At 33.7% G+C, this 17,662-nt stretch overlaps 1 long non-coding RNA gene and 1 pseudogene across 1 annotated transcript; both read right to left on the bottom strand.

Moving 5' to 3' along the window:
• Positions 1–2,399: 2,399 nt before the first annotated feature.
• Positions 2,400–3,573, bottom strand: LOC149245398 (peroxidase 5 pseudogene; annotated as a pseudogene).
• A 1,955-nt stretch (positions 3,574–5,528) lies between these two features.
• Positions 5,529–6,464, bottom strand: LOC149245397 (uncharacterized). The gene is made up of 2 exons (XR_016265537.1): positions 6,213–6,464; positions 5,529–6,096 (listed from the first exon to the last, which is right to left on the bottom strand). It is a non-coding gene; the product is annotated as an uncharacterized LOC149245397 (long non-coding RNA).
• Between the last annotated feature and the right edge of the window lie 11,198 nt (positions 6,465–17,662).

Genomic DNA, 17,662 nt, shown 5'->3' with positions numbered 1-17,662 from the left:
TAATGGTGGGAAGTAACTCGTTGTAATTTACATCTTATTCCTAACCATTTTTTATGCAAATACTTGCTTAAATTGTGGTGGGAAGTCACAGATGATAAATATGTTATATACTTGAGTATGGTCTATTTTCAAGGATTTTATTTTTAGATGTTTTTCTTGCAAAGCTTAAGAACTAAAAAACACCACACAACTATCTAAAAATGAAGAATGAATATTGCAACTATATCCATAAATTTAGGATAAAATATGTCAATCAATTATCTATATGGCATTATATTGTGCAAGGGCTGCAATAAGGCCTTCAAGCTATGTTCCAATCAAATGTTTAAAAAAATAATGATTTTTTAGTAATCTTGAAAATTATTAATTATTTTTCAAAATTAAACATTATAATTTGATTTGGTTAATCCTAAATTAATAGTGATTCTTACTTTGAAAACTAAAATCTTACTTTTTCAGAAAAACTAATACCTAGTAGTAATCTTTAGTCTGTATATATATATATATATATATATATATATATATATATATATATATATATATATATATATATATATATCATAAAATGATGTATTTCCTATAAAATATAATGATCTTGATCTACATGAAACCTCCCCTTTCACATGCATTAGGATATGTTAGTTTTAAAATATTTATCTAACTAGCAGGAGGAATTGCCTAGAGAGTTATAGAAATTCCGGTCATATTTAGAGAAAATCAGGTAAGGATTTTTGTAAATCCAAGTTATAGTTGTTAAATTTCAAAATTTAAGTGTCTTAGACATTTTTGATGGTGCTGAATCCATTTACACCATCAAAAACACAATTTAAACACTGCCTCAACAAAAAATTTTGAAATTATTTTGTGTGAGAATAATGCAGAAATAGTTAGTTATGAGTGGTTGAACTGAATTAGTTGTAGGTGGTTGAACAAAATTGGTTATGAGTGGTTAGGAATTAGTTGTACATATTTCCTATATAAGTGTGATGTAATTGAGCAAATAGATGAATGAAGTTGTGTGAGTTTTGTGTTTTAAGTTGGTATAACAGGCAGTGCTCACAAGTTAATTGAAGAAATTAAAGTTCAGTTGTCACAGGTTTTTGAAATGAAAGATTTGGGTGAAATGCATTACTGTTTAGGCATTGAGGTATGGAGAGAAACTGGTAAAACATTGATCACTCAAAGCAAATATACAAAGGAGATTCTTAAAAAGTTCAATATGACAGATTGTAAAGCTATGTCAACTCCCTTAGAACAGAATGCAAAGTTGTACAAAGAAGATGGTTCGAAAGAGGCAGATGGAACATTATATCGTCAGTTAGTGGGAAGTTTGAACTATCTCACCACTACCAGACCAGACATTGCATACTCAGTCAGTATCCTTAGTCAGTTCATGGCTAAGCCTTCAGGAAATCACTGGAATGCTGCAAAGAAAGTTCTCCGATACTTAAAGGGAACAGTGAATCTTGGTATTATGTATACTGATGTATCTGATGTTGTACTGACAGGTTTTTCTGATTCAGATTGGGCAGGAAATCCAGATGACAGACGATCTACCTCTGGCTATGCATTTCATATTGGATCAGGAGTCGTATCTTGGAGTAGTAAGAAACAGCCAACTGTTTCTCTATCTTCAACAGAATCAGAGTACAAAGCTTTGACCAATGCCACCTGTGAAGCTATTTGGTTGCGGAGAATTCTTGCAGATCTTGAAGAAGCGCAAAGTGGTGCAACATGTATCAATTGTGATAATCAGAGTGCTATCAAATTAGCACATAATCCAGTTTACCATGCTAGAACAAAACACGTTGAGTTACAGTACCACTTTGTACGTGAGAAAATTGAGTCAAATGAAATTGGATTGATATTTTGTAACACCAAGGATAATGTGGCTGATATATTTACTAAGCCCCTTGGTAAAATCAAATTTGAAGTTTTTAGAAGTGAGTTAGGTATTGTAGAAAATCCATTTCTCCATTAAGGGAGGATGTGAGAATAATGCAGAAATAGTTAGTTATGAGTGGTTGAACTGAATTAGTTGTAGGTGGTTGAACAGAATTGGTTATGAGTGGTTAGGAATTAGTTGCACATATTTCCTATATAAGTGTGATGTAATTGACCAAATAGATGAATGAAGTTGTGTGAGTTTTGTGTTTTAAGTTTTTGCTCGGATTCCAACCACTTGTGCCGTTAAACACAATTCCTCCGCCTATGTAAACGGCTCCCCAATCAAATGGAATACTCAACAAATGAAAAAAAAAATATAAAACAAACAATACTAGTAATGCACTAGTGAAATTGCACCCTACTTGGAATAAAAACATAAGATAATTGCAATAAATCATAGTTGGCTCTGGCATGTCCGGTTTCACAGTTCCTTCGCTTCCGTTTGAGTTTGGTTAGTTGACAATCCGGCAATTTTTCCTGATCACTCCCTGCAACCCTGTCAACACCTATTTCACCCATCTTCACCATTGCCCTTCCAAATTTCTTCCTCCAAATAGATGTGTATTTGGAGTTGATCTTCACCATTATGACTGTCGATGGACTCGACATCAACGTCGGATCAGAGGTCAGCACTCCACGTTTTACTTGAAGATCAATGTAATATTTATCATCTAATCGTCTGGGTGTCAATGAATCCAAATGCACAGTTGATCAGAGTTTGAGTTAGAAGTAGGGATTGGGCATTTGGCTTTCAGTGACAAAGCGAATCGAGAATCCATACTGGGGTCCTGATTTCCTGTTCCACTGAAATTGTAAAGCCTGTTTGCGCTGAATGAAGAGCAATGAGAAACCCCGATAGAATGCGCCCCTGAAAATATATTAAATTATGTTAAAATACGATTGATGCTCATCATTATCGTTAATCAGTAGCAGTCGGACGGTGACCAATATTTTGCAGCGAAAATTTGTGTGAGTTGGTTTACATTAAATTGTGGAGCAGGGAGATTCCCTGGGATGTCTGATGCTCGAGAGATCCTTCCGTCTCTTCGTTCTGCTGACACTTCCCAAATTAATCCGCCAGCCTGCGGGAATACCAATATACAGAAATATGAATATAAAGATACAGTTACAATATCACAGAGCGATAAAGAGAGGGTATGGGTAGGTGAATTACATGGTAGGCGCTATCTCTTGCAGCAAAGGCAAGGATGTCAGTGCATGAGACGACGTTCGGGCATTTGTCCTCCAAAATGGACTTTACTTCATCAATTATTTCGAACCCATGGAGGCTCGGATTGTTCGCGGGTGATTCCTTCTCTGCTTGATTTCCTGCTGTAGAATCTATCAATATTGATCCATCGCAACCCTGCAACCACCAATGACCAGATTATGGCATGAAATTGATATATACCACTACATATACGATATGTAACTATAAGAATGTATAGTTCCTCACACAAAGCAGTCGTGGAAATGCATTCTGATGAGAGCAGGTGCAACGGCAGGATTTGCGGTCACGGCTGCGCTTACAATTGCCTCCGCCTCAGGGCACCTATCGCGGTAGTAACCCACCTTTAACCCATTCTCATTCTTTACTATCACAAGAGCAGATGACACTGCTACCATTAACATTGCAATATTAACTAAACTAAGCAGACAGCGATGATCAATTGATCGATAGTCCATTTGGAATGATGGAATCAATTAAAGATGAAGTGACAGACGATTCAACATTGCAATATTAACTAAATTAAGCAGACAGCGATGATCAATTGATCGATAGTCCATTTGGAATGATGGAGTCAATTAAAGATGAAGTAACAGACGATTCAGTGTTCGAGTGGGGGGAGCAAAGAAGCAAACAATCTTTTGCGTAATCTGACAAGCACTTGCTGTTGCTGTTGGGAGAATTGGATAATGGATATGAATGAAAATAGTGGCGCCATAGTATTTAAAGGCGTGCCACCTTGGAGAGTAACTGGGTGGGGATGTATGGCGATGGCAAATTTGACCGGCATATAGAGACACATGTACATTGAAGAAGCAGCACGGTGTCGGGTGGAATCACTCAAATGAACATTTCTGGGTTTCATCCAGGCATTTTTCGGTTTCATCCGGTCGGGTGAGGAATTGTTCAGAGTAGTTGGAATATAAGTAAAAATAATTTAAAAAATTTGATAGAGGTACTGTTTGAATTGTGTTTTATAGTAGAAATAGATTCAGCACCATCAAAAACATTTAAAATACATAAAATTTTAATAGTTGTTAAACTATATATTAGATTTACAAAAATCCTGACTAGATTTTAGTGAAATATAATCAAATTTCCACAACTTTCAGAGCGAACTCCTCAGCCTCCTTAGACCACTGTTATTCTACTGGTATAATAATAAACTGTTTAACACAAGTGGCAGTGGCAGGCACCTCGAAGATGACGCAATTTTTTGTTTCCTTTGTCTCACCAAATGCATTGAAGGCGCCGCCGGCAGAGAAGTTGTTCAAATAAGACGGCCAGGGGTTAAATTTGACGGGTCCCCTTACCCATCAGTGAAATTTTTTATGACAGTTTTATTTTTAAACGGCCCGTCATTTGACTTTTAATAATTATTTTTACCAGTTTTATCTAAGTGAATACGAGGTTTCATTAAGAGAGTACGCAGTGAGAGACTAGGATTATTGCCATTTTTGCGTGATTGGTGGCTTATTGAATCAAATGTAATGAAGTTATGCTCAGGCATGCCTTTGCTTTGCTCGCATATGAAATCTAATAGTATGTCAAATCATTCTACCTTGGTTTCCCTCTCAGACATAAGTTTTTGTGTACTCAAGAGTAAAGCCTATTGTCTTATGGTTCAAAATTCAAATCTAATAATTATTGTTCAAATCTATGCTCAATGATTCCCCTTTTATCATCCTGAAATGTTACGAGGATTCCTCTTTTATCATCCTGAAATGTTACAAGGATCTATGGTTCAAATTTAGGATCATGAATCTCTGCTCAGCTCGGCTTATATCATCCTGTGCTGGTACATGGATCTACAGATGAAGAAGCCAAGCCTGGACAATTCAAAATCCAAAAAACCAGCGCCATAAACACTTAGCATTTCAGAAGGGTAAACCAAAACAGCTGGTCAAAACGCTTTGATTTCTTTTCCGTTTCCCAATCAGCAAACAGCAACGCAGTCAAAGAACCAGTCCTAGTATAGAAAGGCCAATAAAAGTAGTTTCATCACTCGAAATAATACTATTCGATAAAGCTTTCTTGCTACTTTTACACTATCGACATACTGCCGGAAGATCGATGCCTCTGTGAAGTCCATTTCCTGTGTTCTGCCTAAAAGGTCATGCATGTGTTCACTGACGAATCATCCAGGTTCTTTCCGTTCTAGGACAGTAACATACCCACAGAGCCAAAGAAAAGACTGAACATGTCAAATTAGTTATAGATAATGCAAACCTGTGCGTAATTCCGAAAATGAACTTTCATAGAATATTTCATTATAAGAGGGCGACATCAAGAAACCCATAATTATAATAACAGTAAATCTGCGAATAGAACCTTACTTCAAGACGAAGGGTTTGGCATCAACGAGATAGCATACACAGGAGGTATGCTTCGTTTTCAAATTACATCAACTAGGAAAACAAGATAGCATACACTCGAGGATATCAGGGGCCTCGACCCAAGGAAGGTATTCCAAGAAACAATACATCATAATCATAAAAGAAAACTTGTCATGGTCATGGTTGCATAAAACTTGTCATGGTCATGGTTGCATATCATGTCCCTTGATAAGAAAATATAAATACATATTATTACTTCTGTAAAATTACAAGGCCCCCGGCAAGAATAGCAACAAAACAACAAAACAGTCCGCAAAGGGTGGCGCAACCTAGAAGGTATAACAAGAGGCATAAGGGGATGCTTTTCCTCTAAATAGAAACATACAACCAGGCAGATAACACCCACAACTACAATCAAAGTGGATTTCAAGATCTCGTTGGATGCCAAACCCTTCGTATAACCCAAAGCACAAATACTTCAAGATGAAGCTTACCCGGAAAGCTTAACCGCACCGGTATCTGCTAGAATGAACCAAATCTGCAAGGGTGGATAGTTGGGGAAGCTCAAGCCTGTACCCGCCATTTCTGTATTCAGAAGGTAGTAACAATTAATAAAAAGAATTATGTAGATGACATAAAGCAACAAATCAAAGGAATTTACGAGCTCAGTGTTGTTAAGCGGATGGATTTCAGCAGTTTACCTTTGCAAAAGACAACCCAGAAATTCTTGTCTGGACCTCAGTGACAGAGTATCCACCATATTCGAAGAACTGGACGGAGGAAGGAAGAGCAGAGCACAAGCAAGCGCCAAAAACTTGGGAACCAAATGAACGGCAAACCGGCGACCAAGAATGTGTATCATCGCTGAATTGGTCATAGCTGTCCGATTCGAGATCTGAACTCTCCACCGTTGATAGCGCTGCAGACACAGGCCAACACCAACACAAACCTGAAACTCTGGATGAAATAGACCATGCCGTCCGATAAGAAGGCGCAACAAGATATTTCAAAACAAAGCGGGAAATCAAATTTGAAATTCAAATGAGTGCGGACTCCGGAGTGCCGTCACTGCAGTATGCGGTGTATATATATAATAATATATATATAAATATAAATTAAAACTTGTTAATTTTCAATATACCCGTCAATATGACTTTTTCAAATATTATTAGCCAGTCAGCGATGACGTGCAGATTTGGAAACCAATCGTATTTAACGTGTAAAAACTCAAAAAACGGGCATACGGGCGTCAAATTTAACCCCTGAAGACGGCAACCATTTCTGAGGAGGAGTAGTCTATACTGCGACTTTTTAGAATCTGATGTGACCTTTCAATGGATAGATGATCATACATGGCATAGACAGTTCGACGACCATCTCGGTTTTCCGCCAGTTGTACCGCGCTCGCCGATTTCTGACTTACACATTGAATGTCTCGGTAACTTATTTGTGCAGCCAGCATTAATACAAGACTGCTACTCCCACTCCCATTTGAATTTCACGAAGTTGCCTCCCGCGTCAATTTGAATTCAAATTTTACTACATCTCGGCGCGCATTTGAATATTGCCTCGGCCAAAGCGAGTGGAGCTATCATGGAAGTCTGTTAGGGTCTTTCTTCCTGGACCTCAGACCGATCGCAACGAGAGGCAAATGGGCATCCGCACACTCTAACTCTACGGAATCTATCATTATTGACTACTCGGTTTCTGGGTACTCAGAGTTACGAGAGCTGTAAATTATGGAAAATTTGGTTATTTTGGAGGAGCTGTGGGCATTCAAGTTGGTGAAGTTGAAGAATATACTGGCGTTGGCACAAGCTCTTAGACGCCAAATTGTTTGTAGGTGCGTTGAGTTAGAAGAGTTGCTACGTATGAAAACGTTGGTATCTTTTGAGGAGTTGAGTTTAGACGGATGTGTGAAGCTGAAGAGCATAGCAGGGTTGGCGCAGGCGACAAAGCTTAGGACGCTGAGTGCTCTTTCTTGATTTACATTAAAAAAAAAATGTGAAAGGCGTTGACTATTGTAGGCACTTACAGTTGCTTAATACCCTTGGTTGTTCTTACAATATCCGAGTCTTCGGTGCGATATCAGTAAGCCTGTAACGCTGAGGATTGGCAAGAATCTTACACGTCAAACAACTTTCATTAAACTTTTGAAATGTTCAAAATTATTATTTAAAATAAATTATATTACCGTGCTCATGACTCTGGTTCAAAGACATCATTAATAGTTTAAAATTTTAGTATGTTTATGCCTCTCAAAGTTTCTATTTCATAAGTGCTCATGGCTCTTGTACAATGTCATCATTAATATTTTAAAGTCCTCTCTGCGCCTCTTTTAATTAGATCGAATAATATCCATGGCTGAAATTAGAGACTAATTGTTCCTTTTACAGTACAAAACAGAACAATCTTATAGGAAATTATTCCTATAACCAAATATCGGTTGAAGTTTTTTTATTTGTAAAAAATCCGAGAGTGTATATTTTAATTTTAAAATAAGTTATAAATAAATAAATGGTATAAAAATTAATTAACTTATTTTTTATTATTAAAATATTCATAACTATTCTATTGACAATAATAAAACATAACCTTATGAAGTAAGAGAACATAGCTATGAATATACTCTTTTGCTATTTAAAAAAAGGTAAGAGGAAAAAAAATATAATTTTTTCAAAGTTAATAATTAGTTATTAGTATATTTACGATTGCTTTATAATTTTTTGAAATGGTATATGATATTTTTGGTATATTGTGTATATATATTTTTTTCCATTAGTGACAAGAACATGTTATTGTAGGAAAAAAATTATAATCAAAATAAAGTAAATAAGAAAATAAAAATTTAATCTCATAAAACAGGGAACATATATATGGTTATTTTAACAAAAAATTATAATAAAAATAAAGTAAATAAGAAAATAAAAATTTAATTTTATAAAACAAGAAACATATATATGTCTATGTAATTTTTTGCTTAAAAAAAATAAAGGGAAATAAAGCTTTTATAAAACAAATGTTTAGATGGAAATATATTTAGTGTTGCTTTGTAATTTTTTGAAATGTTATTTTTTATTTTTTAGAGTATATTGTGTTACTTTTTTTTTTTTTTGCAGTTGTGATAGTAAAATTTATTAACACTTTCATACTTAGTTATATGTTTCAAGCTTTTGTGTGGAAATTTATCACCTAAACAAGAACTTTGTACTTCACACATTTTCTGCTTTATAGTTGTTCCCACATTACTCTTATACTTAGCCATATTTTGTTAGTGTCCAGTATATAGTCCATAATCTCTTCTTAACACTCTTATATCTTCACACATATGAATGTTTCACACTATGATATCATATACTCTTATAAATTAAGTCTGTGCACATACAAACCATACTTAGTGGAATTTAAAAAATACCAATTTTTCTCTCTACGAAGGTAATTCAAACTCATTTAAGAAAGTCCCATCCTCAAGGTAAAAAGGTGGTGATATGGTGTTATGAAAATCAAATATTCCATGATTCCGTGAAACACATGTCCTTGATTATTAACACCAATTATGATTCTTGCATGTCCTCATGAAGGTGTTACTACATGAAGGGATGTATTAGTAAATGTTACCCATAAACTAATATTTTAAACAACTATGAGATTTGTAATACAACACTAGAACTATCATGTATATCAAAGCCTTATAGTGAGTAAAAGAAAGGAGTAATTATTTCACGAGGATACAACTAATTCACTCACTCGACATGATAAAACTTCCATTGCTCGATGGCATACTATTGGTATTGAATTTGACGACTAAGCAAAAGTTCAACAATCAAATTTGAACTACATGTTTTTGCTAATGTTGGATGTGTTTTGGAGGTCTTTGATTTCAAAGAATTTATTTCTTAGTGTGCCTGCCATTTTGATTCTAAGACTAGAAATATTAAAGTTGTTCTACAGGAAAATAATTCAGTTCTCTTAGATTTGAAACTTTTCAAGAAAATGTTGAAACTACCAAACCGAAATAGGAAACACAAGTTTCTTGAAGTAGATGCTTTCGTCAACTCTCATGTTGGGATGTGAATGTTCCTAGAGTATTCATGGTTCAATTAGTGCACATGCTAAAAGTAGAGAGAAGAAACCTACTCAACATGTTAGAATCATAAAAGGAACCTAATTAAATAAATAAATAATAAAAAAGTTTAAAATAGAAATAAATTTTTATTTTAAAGTGATTCTAGCTTTATTTTTATTTAATTTTCTTTCAACTAGGTTCATGAATACTCTCCACACCTTCCACTAAGCAGGGGTTGCGAAATGTGTGGCTCTACATGAAGCTCGCATGCCCTCTCCATCTCACATCTAGTGGTAAACTTAGGAAAAACCATCCTCTACTCTTTGACACACTTACTTCACTTTTCATTTTTTGGTTTTTGGTTTTTTTTTCTCCAAGCATTGTGGTTTTCTTTGCATGGAGGCAAGTCTACTCCTCCGCAATGGTTTTGACAAAGATGACAAAGATGGAGAGCATGAACAAAAATGGTAGGGATGGGGCTTTGGATATGGAAGGTGGTTTTCCTTAGGTGATCATACTCTATCTCATGAATTATTTCCATCTCGAAGAAGAACACTACATAGTGTTGACTTCATCTTGAATGTAGACTTCTCATGCAACTCATAAGGTCATAAGGACTTAGTTATGTTTACGCTCCTTGATTAGGTTGAAATTTGATTCCTAACTTGGTTTAGCGACAATAAAGAATGATTTGCCACAAGCATGGGTTGGGATTCAAATTCCTCTATACTATGGTTTGATGCCTAGTACAACTACCACATCTAGCTTGGATGAGAACTTGTATTGTAGTTGTTGGTTGAAAAGTTTTCAGTGTTGACCCAGGGTTCGACCATAGGGTGCCAACAAAGGAGTTTGTTGTAGTTTAGCACAACGCCAACATTTTCATTCCTCTGCATGGGAGAAAAGTCTTACTCGAGGCGTGCTGAGACTTCTAAGTGATGTGTTGGGATTTTAGAAAGGAACAAGATTCATTCTATTAATTAAATTATACTCCAATCCCACAAACATTGACAGATCCTCAAATAACACTTACACGATAGCAAAAGAATACAAAAGATGAGTTAATAGAGAATTATAAAATTTTGAAAGGGCCATTCGATACGACAAGTTCAAATATATATAATCAGAGACATAGATTCCTGCAACATTCTTCTTTTATTAAACCCCAAAATCCAAACTATTACATCAAAGATCTACAAAAGCTACGCAAGATCTATTCAGGACTTCTTCAACTATATGGACAAAATTACAACCAAATACATAACAAAGGACTTCAGTTCTCATTTCAACAACAAGACGAGTTTGTTCTTCATCTCCTTCTTTGTAGCTTCATCTTGGCAGCTATATATAGCTTTGCTCCTTTGATCTTGTCTACGCTCACTTGATTTGGTCTGACTTAACCATCTTGATAAGATCCAACTGCTTGGTCCACTTTTCACTTGATTATTTCAAATTCAACTTCTTGATCCTTCTTCCACGACCTTGGCGAGTCCCAATGTATTAGCTCTTTTTCCTCCCTTGCCACTTTCTTCTTTCTTTTTGCTGCTTTTTGGTTTTTTAAACCACTTTCTTCTATGTTTGTGTTGCTTATCTATGTGGATCTTTTTCTATTAAAATTGATCAAATTTTCTCCCAAAAACAAAGGACCCAACAAGCCCTGACCACAATATATTGACTCACCCTCAAGTCAATCTATTCCTTGTGTACTTGATCCTTCTTGCAGTTGTACAACTACTGCAAATGCATCATGTCCCTATATAGATGCTTCTCCTTCAAATAGAGGACCTAACTTTGGAATTTTCTACAAAGCTTGAGTCTTGAAACTGTTATAATCCTCCATTGCAATTTTCCATTTGTGGAGCAAGGTAGTAGCTTGATGAATAAAGTGAGGTGTAGTCTCTATAATTGGTTTCTCATCGCACGAAGAGAGTAAGGTTTTCCATTGAGTATCTGCATATATTTAGTTTTGGCAATAGGCAGAATGTTTTGGAGAGTAGTCTTAGCTTTGTGTGACTCCTCCTCTAATCCATGGATTTGCTTATCAATGTCTTCAGCTTGAGCAAAGAAATAGTGTCTAATGTGCATTCTCCTTTGCTATAATGTCGTGTGACATTTCTTGCAATAATGTAGCATGCAAACTTAACTTTTCCATTGTTAATAAGGCGATGATAGCGTCACAACCTTTGCATTTAGTGCTAGATTTTTCATAAAGATTGGCATCGCCCTTTTTCTTGACATGTTTTGAGGTGCTCTAGAATGTTGTTGAAACATCCTAAGGATGCAAGGACAACCTAGTGAGTTTTTGAATGTCATCAACATGAATTTGGTACTCTCTTTCCACCCATAAAGAGCCATTATGGATCCTAATGATATGAAACTTCATGCATCGCATAATTTCATTTGTAGTTCCAAAGAAAGGAAATCTTGTAGTTTCATGATAGTAGACTCATGTAAGGTGTTGAGCTTTGTAATTGTCATGTATTTTCTAGTTATGACTGTTGTCCTAATTAGGAGTCTCCCTGATGATACTATAGCCCATCAGTTATGTACTTTGGGTCAATTGATACAAAGGCTTTGGTTTTCTGAGTCAAGCAAACATTTGCGTCACTCTGGCCCATTATATTATAACTAATTGTGCATAATAGGAAATGGCCACTTATATATAAAAAAATAAAGGTTAATTATTAAAAATATTATTGTTTAAGAGTTTGATAAGTACTTATTATTATATTAAAACATGTTTTAAGAACACGTATTTTCTCCTAAAAGTTCACAATATCAAATTTAGATGGGGTAGAGATTACCATAGGCCCAATTTAAAGTCAACTAGTTGCCACTATAAATTGTAGGCTAATGCCAAAACATTATCACCCAACATGTAATAGAAAACTTATGACTTAGCAAGGAATGATGAACACCAAGGTTGTCAAGAATCTAGGCTAATGCCAACAACGTGCAATCCAACATGCAATAAGAAACTTATGGCTTTTCAAAGATCAATGCACAATATGTGTGTTGATCTCTTTCCACAATGGTCTACCCTTTTAGTTTGATCACAATGAGTCAACATCCCCTTTTGCAATAAGTGAACTTAGGTGAAAGGGAAAACAAGTGGTTCTCTTTTTTCTCCTTACTTCTCATAGCTAAAATCTAGAACTCTTCATAAATTTTGGTAAAAAAATGCAAAGTAAAAAAATATATTTTATTTTACAAATAAAATAATATCATAAGACAACTTAGATCTACCTTCTCATTTCTATTATAATATGTACTTACAAAAAAATTTACAATTAATTTCAGTTATTATTACAATAAAAATATATAATAAAAATAAAATTATTTCAATATTATAACATTATAATCAATAATAAATTAGTAATAAATAAAAAAATTGTTCCCTTGTTTCTGACTCTACAGGGTATACTAATATATATCTTATAAAGCTGCTGTAAGAACCGAAAGCAGAATCTGCTGCTACATGGGTGTTCAGCCGTATTCGAGGTTAGTGAGGCGGCTCATCGCGGAGCATACTAGTTAGTTTACTAAACCATTCTTTCCCATTTGAAAATACCATTCGTAGACGAAGATGAGACGTATCCTTAGATATTAATATATGATAAATAATATTTATTATTTAAAAATATTTAGATGAAAATAACATATTTATATTAATATTATCAATATAATTATGATTAATATTTTTTGAACATATTTATATTAATTATTATCAATATAAATTTTGAGAAGCATAAAGAGGATTGAAATTTTAAATTATTAATGGTGTCTTTGAACCAGAGTTATGAGCATGGTAATATAATTTTATTTATTTTTTAATTATAATTCTGTCTACTCATATCGCAGCGAACACTAAGACAATCTAAGTTAGGACAACGAAGGGTATTAAGGCCACTGTAAGTTAGGAGAACCAGGGGTATTAAGCATCTCCAACCACTTACAATATTCAACGCCTTCTACATTTTACAGTTAGCCTTCTAAGCTTTTCTAACTCAACGCACTTACAAACAATTAGGCGTCTAAGCTTTGTGGCTTGTGCCAACGCCAGTATATTCTTCAGCTTCACCAACCTGAATGCCCACAGCTCCTCCAGAAATACCAAATTTTCCATAGTTGGCAACTCTGGTAACTCAGAGTGCCCAGAACCGAGTAGTCTATAATGACACTAGCACAAGAGATAGACTATGTGGAGTTAGAGCATGTGGATGCCCGTTTTCCTCTCATTGCGAGCAATGCGATGGGTAGCTCCACTGGCTTTGGTTGAGGCATTAACAACACAATTCAACTGCGAGCCGAGATGTAGTAAAATTTAAATTCAAATTGGCACGGGAGGAAACTTCGTGAAATTCAAATGGGCGTGGGAGCAGCACTCTTGTATTAATGTTGGCTGCAAAAATAAATTGGCGAGGCATTCAATGTATAAATCAGAAATCGGCGAGAGCTGTACAACTGCCGGAAAACTGAAATGGTCGTCGAACTGTCTATGCCATGTATGGCCAATGGCCATCCATTCATTGGAAGGTCACATCAGATTCTAAAAATTCGCATTATAGACTATTCCTTTCTGAGAATTAATGTTCTCACAAATTAATGAGGCGACATTAATGTTAACGTAATAACTGAACTTCATTGAAAAGAATTCGAAGCCAAAAACATCACGTCTTAAATCTCCAAAGCAATTTTACCCGTACAACATTATGATTTATTTGAATACCGAACTTTTCTTTTCATCCGTGGAAATGTATACGGCCTTCTTTTTTGCATTGTTACCTTGAAACTGCACTTTTGTATTAAACTGGAAATTCAACAAAATCTTATTATATAAAAAAGTTATAAAAGATAAACAATCCACGTAACAAACCATAACGATACGATTACCTTTCACGAGCGATGGAATTTGATTGGCATGTCACTCGGTGATTTGCCAGTTACATATAGTTAAAATTTGCAAGACCGACCAACGTTTTTCCTGAGCCTGCCAAGGCGGGCGTAGTGTGAAAACTTTCAAATTTGACTGCGCAGTGTGTTTTGAAATTCCAACCCTACCCATCCCCAAGTTGTAATACATTATTTTTTATAATAAAATAATAACGCTTCCAAGCGCCCACAAATTTATGGCGGAACTTATAATTCTGATGATAAGGATGGATCGCATGATGATATCCATAGTCTCGTACTGACCATCACAGCATTGCAAGTTGCGTGTGCGTTGGAATGCATGATTTTTTTATAATAGAATAATAACACCTCCTAGCAGGATGATATCCATAGTCTCGTACTGACCATCACAACATTGCAAGTTGCGTGTGCGTTGGAATGCATGACTTTTTTATAATAAAATAATAACACCTCCTAGCAGCCCACAAATTTACGATTGAACTTATAATTTGCATAATAAGGATTGATCGCATGATGATATCCATAGCGGCGTAATGACCCTCACAACGTTGCACATTCCGGTTACATTTTGTGTGTTGTTTTTTTAAATATTTAAAAAAAAAATGGTAACAAACCAATAACACATATTTTATTAAATTTGGAAGTATAATATTACATATTTTATTAAATTTGGAAGTATTCTATTACAGTGCCTCCAACAATATTCATTTTTTTTTTTTTTTTTGTAAATTTTCATATTAATTTATTGAACGTTAAAATAATTTGCAAGTAATTTCTAACCAATTAGAGATCATGAATAGGTCAAACATGGGGTTGTTATGTATAGTAATATCAATACACAATAGGAGTGCGAAATCAAACTCTTAGAAGAAATTGATTTAAGTTAAATCATATTAGTATGTCAAACATTCAATCAAGATATTATAGTTATGGATAACATGCTAGATTTATCGATGTTTAAATTTTATGTCTCACAACTCTAACCCCCTTTCCCCCAATCTACAAGGGATTTGTTGATTAAATGATGGTGATGTGAGGATCTTATTGTAAATGACAAGGATATGTGTCCGTTGCATTGCATTGAAACTAGTCTATTAAAACCTTAGTAAAATGTTCTTGTGCTCAATTTCCTACAGCCCCTTTGTGCCTTTATGAATCACTAATGAGGGGGTCATCATTCATATTCATAGAATGCAAGCATCTACTATAAAGGTTATACATTGTTGATCTACCTATTTCAAGAAGGTTAGGCACCATTGGTCTATCTCCACTCAAATCCAAGTACATCAAATGAGAGTTCTTAAATGGGTATTCAAGTCATTCCATTATGATGGACAGTGTCACAAAATGAAGTAAACAAGAAACTTTAGTGGTGAATTCTTGTAAGTAGTGGAGGCAGGGTTTTCAAATATTAACACAATTGTGGTCGTGTAGATATTGATCTCTCCTTGTAAACATTGTCAAAACCAATAATAGTCTTGATATAAATTTAGTGTCAACCAATAGTATGGAAAACCATGATTGACCATTACTTTCACTAAGAAGAGAAAATGATAAGCATTTTTAATGGGGAAGAAATAAATGTGAAAAGTAACTCATGTATTTTAGTTGAAATTTATATAAGTCCCCGTGTTCTTTAATTATTAAATACTTAATGTAAATACTTCTAAATTATCATTAAGATATTGATTTTGAAGATTAAATGTGTATTAAAAGGCATTCATCTATGACATTGGATTTTTCATGTAGCATGAATAAACCACTTAAAGCTAATTATCAATTAATCTTAAATAGTTTTGTATAAGATATATCTTTACTTGCATTAATAGATTTATTTCAAAAATAAATTACATTTTTAAACTTGTATGAATACATATAAATAAATAAAATTCAATAAATAACTTCCGAGTCTTGTTGGATTCTATGAGATTATTTTAAGTACAAATAGTTTATTTAAGATTTGAAATTTACAAAATGTTAATATTGATGGTGAAAGCATGTCATATTGTGTAAAAAGTTTAAAGGCATCCATTTATGGCCCATCTCTTGAATGAGATTAAATAGTCTACTTAATGGTCATGGTCAATTCATTAATCCATGTTTTATTAGAAAAATCATTTTCTTTACATGGTTTTTTATTCTAGAAATAACAATTTCACATTTGTACATTCATATTAAACCACATGATAGTTAAATAAAAATTAATTAATGCTTTCTTGACTTATATGACATGATTACATATAAGAATACTTGATTTAATAATGCATAGTTAGTCAAACTTTCAATTCAAAATAGAATAAACTAGTTAGAACTCATAAATAATTGGTTTTAAATTATTAATTTTCTAAAAATATATATTATTTACTTACATTGAGATCTTTATTTCAAAAATAAATTCCATTTATACATACATACATTCTAAATATAATTTAATACATATTTGTCTTGTTGGTTTCTATGAGATTATTTCAATTACAAATAATTTATTTAAGAATTGAAATTTACCAAATGTTAATAAAGGTGGGAAAATCAAATGCCATATGTTGTATAAAGTTTAAATACATTTATTTATGACCTGTACCTTGAAATAACTTTAACAATCTACTTACCATTCAGTACCAATTAATTATTCCATGTGTTGTTAGGAAAAGCATTTCATATTACATGGAGTTTTATTTAAAAAAAAAGTGTCACATTTACACACTTACATTAAACCTCATGATAAGAAAATAAAAGTCAATAAATGGCTTTATATAGACCACTTAAAACTCATTATCAATTAATTATAATTTTTTTGTGATATATATATATATATATATATATATATATATACATTAAAAGTTACATTTAAAAATTGCATCACATTTATGAACTTCTATCAATGCATATAACCAAATAGAATTCTTCAAGTCATATTGGATTCTATGAAATTATTTAAACCATAAAGAGACTATTTATGAATTGAAAATGACAAAATGCTAATATGGATTGAAAAATCAATGTCTTATGGTGCAAAAAGTTTAAATACAACCATTTTTTACCCATTTGTTTAATGAGTCTAGATGGTCCACTTAACACATTGTTAATTAATTATTCCATGTTTTATTAAGAAGAGAATTTTGTTTTTCATAGAGTTTTGTATCAAAACAATACAATATGAGATTAATACAG

The sequence above is a fragment of the Pinus tabuliformis genome, chromosome 7, assembly GCF_031772625.1.
Source record: "Pinus tabuliformis cultivar Carrire ecotype Pingquan chromosome 7, CPIR1, whole genome shotgun sequence".
NCBI lineage: Eukaryota > Viridiplantae > Streptophyta > Pinopsida > Pinales > Pinaceae > Pinus > Pinus tabuliformis.
This window is presented reverse-complemented; position numbering and strand designations above follow the sequence as displayed.